The 12,103-nt window shown below is 42.7% G+C and overlaps 1 protein-coding gene and 1 pseudogene across 5 annotated transcripts in view; one reads left to right on the top strand and one right to left on the bottom strand.

The window, feature by feature from the left end:
- Positions 1–12,103, top strand: part of Tet3 (tet methylcytosine dioxygenase 3) — a 127,674-nt gene that overhangs the window by 41,858 nt on the left and 73,713 nt on the right. The gene's annotated exons all lie outside the window — the stretch shown is intronic.
- LOC110349103 (origin recognition complex subunit 6 pseudogene) lies at positions 7,580–8,285 on the bottom strand (annotated as a pseudogene).

Here is a 12,103-nt window from a genome sequence, read left to right as displayed (position 1 = left end):
GGTGTTTGGCAGTGGGCTGACAGTGGAAAGTGGGTGATCTGTTACAAGGCCAGAGGGACAGAATTCCACAGGCCTTCCTTGTCAACCCTGACCCTCAGAACAGAACAAATGAGGCAGACCAAGGTTCCTGTTGGTCTTTCCTCCACTGTTGCAGATGAGACTTTTGAGGAGAACACAACCAAGATCCTAACTGCTGATGTCTTTCAGTTATCTGGGCTACCAGCAATAACTATGGATGTGGCTTTACATTGAGATGAGTTGTGTGATTTTTTTTTCCCCCAGGACTTCAGGTTTAGGATAAAAGGAATTGATTCATATTCCCTAATTTCCTGCTTCTAGACAGCAATAGGCTTCCCTAAATGAGAGATATGCCCCTTTCCCATTTCCTAGCAGTGTATGAAGTTGGTCTTACGGTTGATAAGTGAATGCCTCTTTGCCAAAAATTAATTTTCCTCCAGATTTTTGGGTAATTGCCTAAAGATTTATCTATTTGTTTACTTAGGAATTAAAAAATTAAGCCCATTTGAGAAATGAATGAGCAGGGGTTACACTCACTTGATGGGTTCCGGGGAAAGGCTGAGACTCATTATTAGTTATTGAGCTCCTCAGCAGATGGAGTTATTAAAACCTTGGTACCTGGGAAGCCATGGTATCCACCTCACTACTCCTGATGTTGGTTTTAGCTTTAGCCACTCTCCATTTTTGTGCCTTGAAATTGGTTATCCTCTCTTTGCCTCATTTGATCATCTGCTAAAACGCAAGTGGAGTTGGAAGCATTGAAAGGTGCATTTAAACCCAAAAGTGTGCTTGCTTAACCCACAGTTTGCAGCCAGCACTCAAAAATTGCCCCGACTATCTTCTTCCCGGTTACTCTCCATACCCCTGACACACCTGAACTGTCCGTGGGCTTTGAGGGATTTGGGGCCCATCAGGGAAAGTGGATGAGGCCTTTAGCCAAGGGCTGGCTGGCTGGCTGGCTGTCAGGGGACTGTGGTGCTACAATGTTTGCTTTCTTGTTTCCTTAGCCTTTCCGACTTTGGGGGCAGGAGGTGGGGGAAGAACTGGGTGTGAGCAGCCAGGTGGGCGGGGCTGTGGGCCGCCCGCTGCGCTGGGAGCGGCCGGGGGCTTTTCTGGCAGAGCGAGAGACGTGCGCAGCGTGGCTGGGCCCATGGCCCCAGCGGCTGCCGGGCCGCATGCACTCGCGCCTGTCAGGGGAGTCCCGGCTCGCGCTGAAGCTGGCGGAGGAGCAGCCTGCGCGTCATGACCTGATTCTCGGGTGTTGGCGGCTTTGGAGGCATCCGCTGCCGCATTTTGCCAGGCCTCAGATGTGGTCGGGCTCAATTCCCTCCTTGCTAGCCTCTGGTCGGGCTGTCAGAGGTTGCTTGAGGCAGGGGCTTCCGTCAGGAGAACTGGATCCTGTTCCCTGGCCACAGATCAAGAGACTGGCAGGGACCCTGTGAAGCGGCGCTACTCTGCTCTGCGCCTCAGCCTCATCCCCGCCCCGCTTGGTGCTTTGGGGCTAGGAGCTGGCGGTTCTGCAAGGGTCCAAGTTACAGGACTTACCTTTGGGATTCTGCTGCTAGCACAGCAAGTTGCAGAGATCTTTAATGAGTGTGGAATTTCAGGCTTTGCACCCTCCTTCAACTAGACTTTCTCTTCCCTTTTAGACATTTCCTCAATTTTCCTACTTTCTGCCTGTGTGTGAACTGTCCCCGTGTGTTGTAAAGCTAACAGCTCTGTAGCAACCGAAATAGCAAGGAAAAAACTCACAAATTCCTGCCCAGAAGTTCCCTACTGGTCTTATTCACAGGCGTGCACAGTTTGTGTAAACTTTCAGTTGGGCTGTTGGTGCTTGTTCTTTTTAAATCTTCATCTCTAAATAAAAGTGAAGTACAATGAATTTTGGAGACTTTGAACAAGAACATATGCCCATTCTGTTACTCAGAGGTAAGTACTGTGCCCATTTCTCTGCATGTTCCCCGGGGTGTTTTATGTGTGTGCTTAGGTATGTATTGTTAATGGAATTGTTAAACTGAGCAATATTTTGAATCTTAGGGAGGGTTTCCCTCCATTTCAAATAGTATTCATTTCCCCCATTATAAAAACCCTCAACAAGTACATTCTTGAGTGTCATTTTTTAATTTAACACATTTTCCTGTATTTTTATATGTGCCTGTTCTTTATAATTTTGAACAACTGTATATCTACTAATGAAATGCTGTATTATTTTTCTTTTTTTTGGTACCAGGGATCGAACTTGGGTCCTTGCGCTTGCACAGCAGGTGACAAAACCACTGAGCTAAATCCCCGGCCCTGTATTATTTTTCTTATGTGTACATAAACATACTAGATCTAGTGTTTTATATATTTTAAAGTTTAAGTATAACAATTTAAAAACACACACACAAACTCCCTACCCAAGTTAACTAGAACATGACAACATCATTAGAACCACCTAAATGGTTTCTGTCAACGTTCCCACTTCTTCACTTTCAGGGGTAACCATTACCTTGAGTTTTGTGTTTGTTTGTATTCTTGATATTTAAATTTGCTTATTTATTGGAGCTTTTTAGAATAAGCAGAACATATGTAGTTTTTAAAAATTCATTGTAGTTTCTGAGATTCATGATCCTGTGATTCATTCATTTTGACTGCTGTATGATATCCTACTGTCCATTCTGTGGTTGATGAATACTTAGAGTATTTCCATGCCTTGGTGTTTATGAGTAATAATGCTATGAACATTTGTGTACATGTCTTCTGATGCACTTGTACAAATTTTCTGTAAGGGCTATAGGACATACACATGTCCAGCATTAAACGCAGTGCCATAAACTGTTCCAAAAGGATTGTCCTGTTTGGCTTTTTTTTTTGCCAGTGGTGTAAAAGGAAAAGTTACTGCTAAACCCTATCAGAACTTGGTGCTAAAGTAAAATACCTTCTCATGGTGCTTATAATTACCAGGTCCTGCTAGGAGTGGTCTTCACACTGTCATTAATCTCTGATCTGTAGATGGAGAAATGGAGACACAGAAATCAACTAACTTGCTTAAAGTCATACAACTGTGGGGGGAACGAGATTCAAACTAAGTGCTCTTCCTCTTAAGTCCTGTTTGATGAGTAGGAAATGGTTTTGTTTTGCATTTCTTTGATTACTAATGAAGTTGAGTTTCTTTTCATGTTTATTTCCGGTTTTCTTTTCATGAAGAAGTATAACACTTAAACACAGCTCCCTTACTGTTGAGACACTTGGGTTGTTTGTAGTTCTTCCCTATTAATGCTTCAGGGAAAATCTTTGGGACAGTAGCTTTTTAATTTCTTCTGTATTTATTTATTTCATTTATTTATTTATTTTGGTACTGGGGATCGAACTCGGGTCCTGGCGCTTTCGAGGCAAGCGGTGGAACCATTGAGCTAAATCCTGGCCCTTCTGTATTTATTTTTGAATTTCCTGAAGTGAGATTAAGAGTACTTAGTGGTTAAAAATGGCTGTGCTCTTCTGAATTTCTGTGTAATCACAGCAATGTTCTTAACCTCTCTGTTTAGTGTTTTTATCTATGTGGTTCCTGACTTGTAGGAGTATATGAGATGAAATGAATGTGGAATGATGAGCACAATAGCCCATCATAAAGATGTTCCATCAGAGTTATGTAGGCTTTTCCTGGTGCCTCCTCCTCTTTTCCTTTCTTCCTTGAAGCCACATTAATTACTGTTAGGTCAGAGAGCATGAATAGTCATAGTCGTATACTTTTGTCGGATATGATGACCTCAGGGAACTAGACTATTTTAGCACTTAGCTGAGCATCACCCAGCCACTGAAAGATGTTTTTATCTATCTACTTTGTAGTAGGAAAAAAATGTTAGATTTTTTTTTTTTTTTTTTGGTACTGGGGATCGAACTTGGGTCTTTGTGCTTATGAGGCAGGTGGTGGAACCACTGAGCTAAATCCCTGGCCCAAAATTTTTTAAATTTTTTTTTTTTGGTACCAGAAATCGAACTTGGGACCTTATGCTTGCAAGGCAGGCGGCGGCACCACTGAGCTAGATCCCGGCAAAATGTTAGATTTTTTAATATTTTACTGATACATGTACAATAGCTACAAGAACCACTTCTTCCCCCTACCTCACACAAGAACCTCCTCTGCCAACACATGATGGTTTCAGGAAATTAGACATGACCCTTTGCAGAGAGAGCCAGGTGGGATGTGGAGGATGAACATATGGGATTGGGCTAGCCAGTATACACATGTGCACACACATACCTCACTCTTCTACAAAAACAGGCAGATGTGCCATCCTCTGTCACGGGTCCCTTAAAAGTCTCTCTCCCCACTCAGATTGAATGGCTTCGTAAGTAAATCCCAGAAGGGTGGGATTCTCTTAAGAGATGAATAATTGATCAACTCTAGGCAGAACATGCTATAAATACCCCCATGTGCTATCAGAGGGAGGAGGGCCACTCATTTGAGGGTGGGGAAGAAGGATTTAGCTTCGTATGGGTGTGGATGCTGAACTATGGGACTGAGGAAAAGAGCAGGGCTGGAAAGTTGAAGCCCTCAAACAGCTGCTGGTGGAACAGAGCTAGTGTTGTATGCAGTTGGGAAAGTGCTGGGTGGAATTTACTGGCCAGCTGGCAGGGAAGCAACCACCACTATCCTGGAGATTCCACTGTAGATGGGCCACTGGCCTAGTGGAGGCTGAGTGCAGACTTGCTCATTCTGGCTAGAAACACCTTGAACACATTTTTTCTAAGATAGTGTGTAACTCTTGACAGTCAGCAAATCAGCCCTCTGGACTCCATTCCTTTTCTAAATTGACCCTAAGAAGGTATTATCAACAAGGAATTTGCTGGTAATGTTAAGCTTTCTTCTCCCTTTTTTTTTTTTTCTTTTTTCATTATGCTGGGGATTGAACTCAGGGCACTCACATGTACTAGGTAAATGCTGTACTCCTAATCTATATCCCCAGCCGTTTTTATTTTGCGACAGTCTTGCTAAATTGTTCGGGCTGGCCTTGATTTGCAATCCTCCTGTCTCAGGCTTCCAAGTAGTTGAGATTATGGGCCTGTACCACTGTGTCCAGATGTTTGCCTTTTTTTTTTTTTTTTTTTTTTTTTGGTACCAGGGATCGACCTCAGGACCTTGTGCTTGCGAGGCAGGCAGTGGAACCACTGAGCTAAATCTAAATCCCAGGCTGGATGTTTGCCTTTAATAGAGAGTTCCTGGACTGGTTTCAATGTGTTGATACTCTTGAGTCAAGAAAGACTTGGGAAACTGGTGTCATTTCTGCACCTCTTTCTGTGTTGTTGATGGAATGAAATGTTTGAGATTGGAGTTCCACACTTTCCTAGTTTTGCATGGCATTTGGGGACTCTCAAGCCTCACGGATGGAAGGGCAGGCTCCCACTGTTGAATACCTGCAGATGTCGGGGGACCGGTGGTGGGAATATGGGAGCCTAGAAAACATTTTGCTGTAGAGGAGGTGGCAGTGGGGCCTTGGCAGTCCTGACCAGGAAGAGTGTGGGGGCAGATTCCAGCAGCTGTCCCTGGAGCCCTGGAGGGAACATGAAGAATTATGAAGGCAAGAACTCTGACTGCAAGTGGCAGTTCATATGTACATCTCAGCTGCTCATGAAGTAGAGGGGTTGGATCTTTTCTTAGATCTGAGGACATTTTCTCTGAGTAATGTTTTACTTCCTCTCAATCTCCCACTAACGCCACCTGTGGGGTGGGGGGCTGGAGCCCCCTCTGACACTATGAGGCAAGGAGACCTTATAGGAATTAAGTGGGAGGGTCCCAGGGAAGACTGGACAGGGTTTTGTATCTGTAAGTTGTCCTATACCCAGAGGGAGCAGCACCCAGGGCCTTGGTGGGCTTCTCTCCAAAGGTAGACAGGTGTGGGACTGGCTCTTCTGAGGTCCATAGTCAGGTCTCTGGGCCCTTGTGGCCAAGGCATTCCTGATGGCATTTACCAGCCTTTGCTGACTTCTGTCATGCATGCAATGTGATAGTGTCATCATAGTGGAGAGATTCCTGATTATCTGGAGCTTCCACAGATCATTCTGTTTTCAAAGCACCAGAAAAACGAAGTGTGTACCAACCAGCTCCCTGAGAGGAAGAGGCACAGATATTTTAGAACACATTCTAGAGACTCTGCTGGGTTCTTAAGGTGTCCCCTAGGAGCTTCAAGATACAGTTCTTGGGAAAAGGTCCCCCAAAAGATCCCATGCATGGTGACTGTAGACCCTGTGGTAAAGACTGGCCAAGGATTTTCCAGGAAGAAGTTGATTCTGTTCCTGTCTCACCTCTTACAGTTAATCATTTACCTCCATGACCATATTTTATCCCTGTTGTGCCTTAGTTCAGGTCCTTACTGTCATAGATCTGGACAGTGGCATTAGCCTCATTGGTCTTGCACTGAACCCTGCAGCTTGCATTGCAGGGACACCTGAGCGCTCCTCCTGCAATGTAAATATACTCTGCTGTGTTCTTGCTGTGGTCCCACACACCTGCCTTGTCCTGATTAAGGATCAAGATATACTCAACAGCTTTACATATCCCCAAACCTGCCAGGCCTCATCATAATTCTGTGCCTTTATATATGGAGTTGTTCTTTTCCTTCTTGCAAAATAACTCATCTTTCCAGCCTCATCTGACAGGAAACTTTGACATGAAATCTTTCTGGATACCTAGGTACCCAAGTATGCACCTGTCTGGAGAGAACTGACACCCTCCCCTGTCCCACAGGCCAGCTGTGTGCCCTGCTTTCACAGCACAGATGTGCTTTATGGCATTTACTTGTAGACCTGTCTCTCACCTTTCATTATCTTGTTGAGGTTCTTGAAATAGAGAGTCTTTGTTTCTCATATAGGAGATAGATAAGAGGAAGTAGAGAGAGAGAGAGCATTCTCATAGGGGAAGAGGGTTAAGAGATGGAGGGAAATGGCAGGGAGAGAAGGGGCAGGGATGAAAAGGAATTGGGATGTGTTATGCACATGTACTAACTTCACACTAGGAATATAAACATACACTGTAAACATGTACCTAAAAAAGGAGATTATCAAGAGATGAGTGGAAGAGGGAGGGAAGGAAGGGAAAGGAGATGAAAAAAAAGGAATGAAGATGTGTCATGTGCATGTTCCAACTTCCCCACAAGGAATGTAAACATTATATACTATACACAAGTACTAATAAACTTTTTTTTGCACATAAAAATATTTATTAACTCAGACTGTATAAAATATTTAGTCAAACCAAAACAATTGCACAAAAACTTAAGTAAAATCTTATATTCTAGATAGGACAGGAGACTGCCTTTAGCTTAAGACACAACAGAAAAACAAAATGACTGCCATTTCCTATTGTAGAACAGCCAGCCCTGTGGGGATCTGAGGTGTGAGGCACTGCAGTTGATCTAATGTTGCTTAGGTCAGGGGCAGCCCACTGCTCAGAACTCAGCTCAAGTAATGGCTTTGTTGCTATTACAATGATAGGATCCTTGGTATAAAAGTTCAAACAAAGCTCAAAGCCCTAAGTCCTTCCTGGAGGTGGCAGTAAATTATAGGTTTGAGGACGTCCCAGGCTGAAAACTAAAATCACTCTGCTGTAGTCTTTTGAGCACTGGCCGCATTTTCCAAAATTTTCCTTTTCCATTCTTCATAATCCTGTGTCACGTCTTTATCTTTCTGTGGTTTATGTGGGATTTCTTCTACTTTCTTTATTTCTTTTGCCAGTGATTCAACTACTGTATTCTTTGTCTTCCGTGGAGGACTAGCTAAATCTCTTAAGTTCTCTTGCTTGCTGAAAGTAGTGCAGCAGTGGTGAAAAGTGGCCTGGATAAATCCAGATCTACATGCTGTGTCTGATGAAGACTGGACTCATAGCTTTGCAGTATTTTTGAAGCCATGTTCACTGCTTCTCTACAGCTAAATTGTACAGCTAGGTCTTTTATTCCAATATTTGAATTCATGTCCAGTAAACACTGCAAAGATTTTAAGAAAGCTTTGATACATTTTCTTATTCAATCCAGAAAGTTTAATTAAATAAGCCCTGTCCAAGGGGCACTTCATACAGGCAGCTGCAAGGTCCAAGCACATGACAGCATTGCTAGTTTCTATAGTATGTGCGGACAGAGCAGTACACTTCACCTGAGGTAGTCGCAAGTACTCCTCTGCTTTCCTCAGCACATTGGGCTCAGTGAGGCCCAGGCGAGGATTGAGGCGCTCAATCAGTCCCGATCCCATGGTGCAAGCAGGAGAAACTCGCGCAGTCAGCTGCAGCTGAACGAAACCCCCGCGCCAGTACTAATAAACTTTAAAAAAAGAAATAGTCTGGACTATTGCTGGATAATACACTAAATGCCAATAAATAAATGCCAATACATAATGGTGTGGCAGACACCATGACCAAAGTCAGCAAGCTATAATATGGAGCAGGCATTTTCCCGTCATAATTGGCTATAATGTACCTTGACCTGGACTGCTGGCCACGTGACACAGGAGCACCTTGGGTGGCGCCATGGGCTAGTACAGCTTCTGTGCCAACTGGTGCCACAGAGATTTAAGACTTGATCTGTGAAGCAGCAAGGCTCCTAGTGAGATAATGGTAGCCCAGGGACACAGGACTCTCATCCACATTCTTTCCCCAGAGATGCCCATCCTTTGTTTTCAGTAACCTACTAGTTAACTGTAACTGACCTTTGGTCAGTTCCACAAGCATGTCTGATCCTCCCTTCTACAAGCCTTGCCTGTGTCAGCTGAGACTGGATGCCACATGAGTCCCTCTACCCTTCTCTCTTTTTTTTTTTTTTTTTCGTATCGAACTCAGGGTCCTTGTGCTTGTAGGGCAGTCAGCGGAACCACTGAGCTAAATCCCCACCTCCCCTCTGCCCTATTCTTACCCACACCTGTATAATCAGTAAATACTGATGGACCTGGTTGCTTGTGGTCTTTGCCACATGCTTGGCTCATCGCCACATGTTCAGCGTGGCCCATCCCAATTCCCCACTATCTGTTTAAGTCTTGTTTCTGTGTCTTCCTTTCCATAACCTTGCATCATATTGCCTTGCAGGAGATTAGGGCTCGAGGCCAGGGGCCTGATATAATGCCATAAAACATCAACCATTTTATTGTGCTCTGTGGATTAAGTCAGAAATTTCACAGTACAAGTAGCTTGTCTGTATTGCTTGATGTTTAAGATGTCAGCTGGTGAGGGTTAAGAGCTCCAGGTAACTTGATAACTGAGCTAGGACCCTCAAAGGGCTCCTCACTCACATGTTTGGTAGTTAGTGGCAGCTGTTGGCTGGGACCTCAATTGGGAATGTTGGCTAGCCTCCTACATGTGGGCTGCTCATGGGCCTGGGTTTCTTCACAGTATGGCAGCTGGGCTACAGGAATGAATAAATGGCCCGAGAATCATGCAGAAGTATTTCTCTTTTTGATCTAGCCTTAAGAGTCATGTAGTGTCACTTCTACCATTGTCACAAGCCTATCCAGAATAAAGGGAAGGGAACATAAATCCATCTCCTGTGAGGAAGAAGTGCCAAAGGCACAAAGTAGCAAGAGGGATTGTTGTGGCCATCTTTGGAAAACACAGTCTGCCACACATACTAAATACTGGATATGGACCCCAGCCAGCACACAGGAAGTGAGCTGCTCCCAGCAAACAAGAGGAGGCTTCTGGGCCACCATACCACCTCCACCAGCACACAGGAGGTGAGCCACTCCCAGTGCACAAGAGGAGGCTTCCAGGCCGCTGTACCACCCCCATCAGCACACAGGAGGTGAGCTGCGTGGGCACCAGCAGCACCCCCCCCCCCCCCGTTGAAATGAGAAGACATGTAGACAAGTCTCACCTACAGCAACCCCAAAGGGAAACAAGATGGAATACTCTGATACTCAACCACCTGGACCCACTGAACTGGCAACAAAAGAGGATCTGGAAAAAATGAAATCAGAAATAATTTCTCAGATAACAGCAGAGATTATGCTCATAGTACAAGACATGATTAATCTAGAGAGGAGCTGAGGAACATGATGAATCCCAACATAGGACACAAATGGAATCCATAAAACAGATACAAACAGATTTCCAGGAGGTTAAAAACTCCATCAAAAGTCTATGCTGCAGAATGAGCCAAGGTGAGGATAGAATTTCAGATATAGTAGATAAGATTGCAATTAGTGACCAGGGAAATAAAAATTGCTTCAAAATTGTAAGGGACCACAAGAAAGCAGTCCAGCAGCTGCTAGACAATGCAAAGAAGAACAACATAAGACTGATTGGAGTCAATGAAGAAACAGAGTGCAGATGACATAAAAAAACTGTTCCCAGAAGTGATGGCAGAAAACTTCCCAAGGAGGGGAAAAGAACTTGACATACAGATAGGTGAGGCATATAGGATTCCAACTAACCTTGATCAAAAAAAATCTACACATAGACATATAATTGTTTAGATTCCAGAAACCCAACAGAAGAACAAAGTTCTACAAGCAGTTAGAGAAAAGAAACAAATCACATACAAAGGAAAGCCCATCAGAATCACAGCAGACCTCTCAATGCAAACCCTCAAGACAAGAGTTTGGAATGATATATTTCAAGCCCTAAAAGAAAATAGCCTCCAACCGAGATTGACGTACCCTGCAAAATTATCTTTCAAAATTGGTGGAGAAATAAGATACTTTCATGACAAAGAGCACCTCAGGAACTTCATGAATACCAAACCAGCACTCCAAAAAATTTTAGACAATATCCTAGGAAAAGACAATGAGGATCACAACCCCAGGATGCCCAGCAGAATGAATCCATCGCGTGCAACAAGAAAACACAAAGGGGGAGAATCCAACAAACAGAAAAAGTCATGACAATGATTAAGTCAGTATGTATGAGTTATAACCATCAATGTTAATGGTCTCAATTCACTAATCAAAAGAAATAGGCTGGCAGGATGGGTCAAGAAGCAAGATCCAACAATATGCTGCATACAAGAAGCACATTTAATTCAAAAAGAAACTCAGTCTGAAAGTTAAAGGGTGGAAAACAATACTCCATGTGGCAGGAACCCGAAAAAAAATCAGGAGTTAGCTATCCTCTTTGCAGATCAAGTGGATTTCAAACGAAAATCTGAAACACTCTGGTCCCAAGAATTTCAGATAAGGGATACTCAACTTGTATGTACAAATCTATTATGAACATGTGTTTTCATTTCAAATAAAAATTTAAGAACAGGACTGTTGGTTCTTAACAGTAATATAAGAAATTTCTATATTGTTTTCTAAAATGGTTTTATATTCACATTAGCAGTATTAGAAAGTTCTAACTAGTTCTCACCTAGGCTGACATTTGTTCTTTTAAAACTTTTAACTTCATCTCCCTAATGAGTGTACAATTCAATCTTGTTATTGTGCTGATCAGTGTTTTTCTGATTCTAGTGTTGCACACCTTTCCTTGCGCTGTGCTGGCTTTTTATCAACTTCTTGTGTCTACTTTTTAATTGGGTTGTCTATTAATGACCTGTAAGAGTTTTTTATGTATTCTGGTCATAGGTTATATGCATTATAAATATGGTTTAAGGACTACTCTTCATTTTCTTAACGATGTCATTTAAAGTTTTAAATTTTGATGGAATCTCATCAGTTTTTTTCTTTTATACATTGTGTTTTTTATATCCTAGGAAATTCTTGCCTACCCTAATTTCATAATCATTTTCCCTTGTAATTTCTTCTTAAAGTTTTATAGTTTTAGTCTTTCACATTTAGGTTCATAGATCCTTTCAAGTTATTTTTATGTATGGAAATAAAGGGTTGAGGTTAATTTTTTATATACAGATATTAGGTGTTCTAGTGCCATTTACTGAAAACACTATCTTTTCCTCTGCTCTTGAATTGAGTTTATGTTCTATAAAATGTTAATATTAAATAATCTTTCAAAATCCAGTTGACCATATATGTGTGGTTCTAGTTCTAGATTGTTTTATTCTAATGATCTATATGTCTTTCCTTACACCAACACTGCCTTGATTACTGTAGTTTTAGAGGAAGTCTTAAAATTAGGTACCAAATGTCTTCTAACACTGTTTTTTGTTTTTTCTTTTTCTCTTTGCTTTTC

This window comes from Heterocephalus glaber, unplaced genomic scaffold (genome assembly GCF_053883595.1).
Source record: "Heterocephalus glaber isolate CG9 unplaced genomic scaffold, H.glaber_assembly_v1.0 deba00000470, whole genome shotgun sequence".
NCBI classification, from domain to species: domain Eukaryota; kingdom Metazoa; phylum Chordata; class Mammalia; order Rodentia; family Bathyergidae; genus Heterocephalus; species Heterocephalus glaber.
Note: the sequence above shows the minus strand (reverse complement) of the source record. Positions and strands in the feature narration are given on the sequence as shown.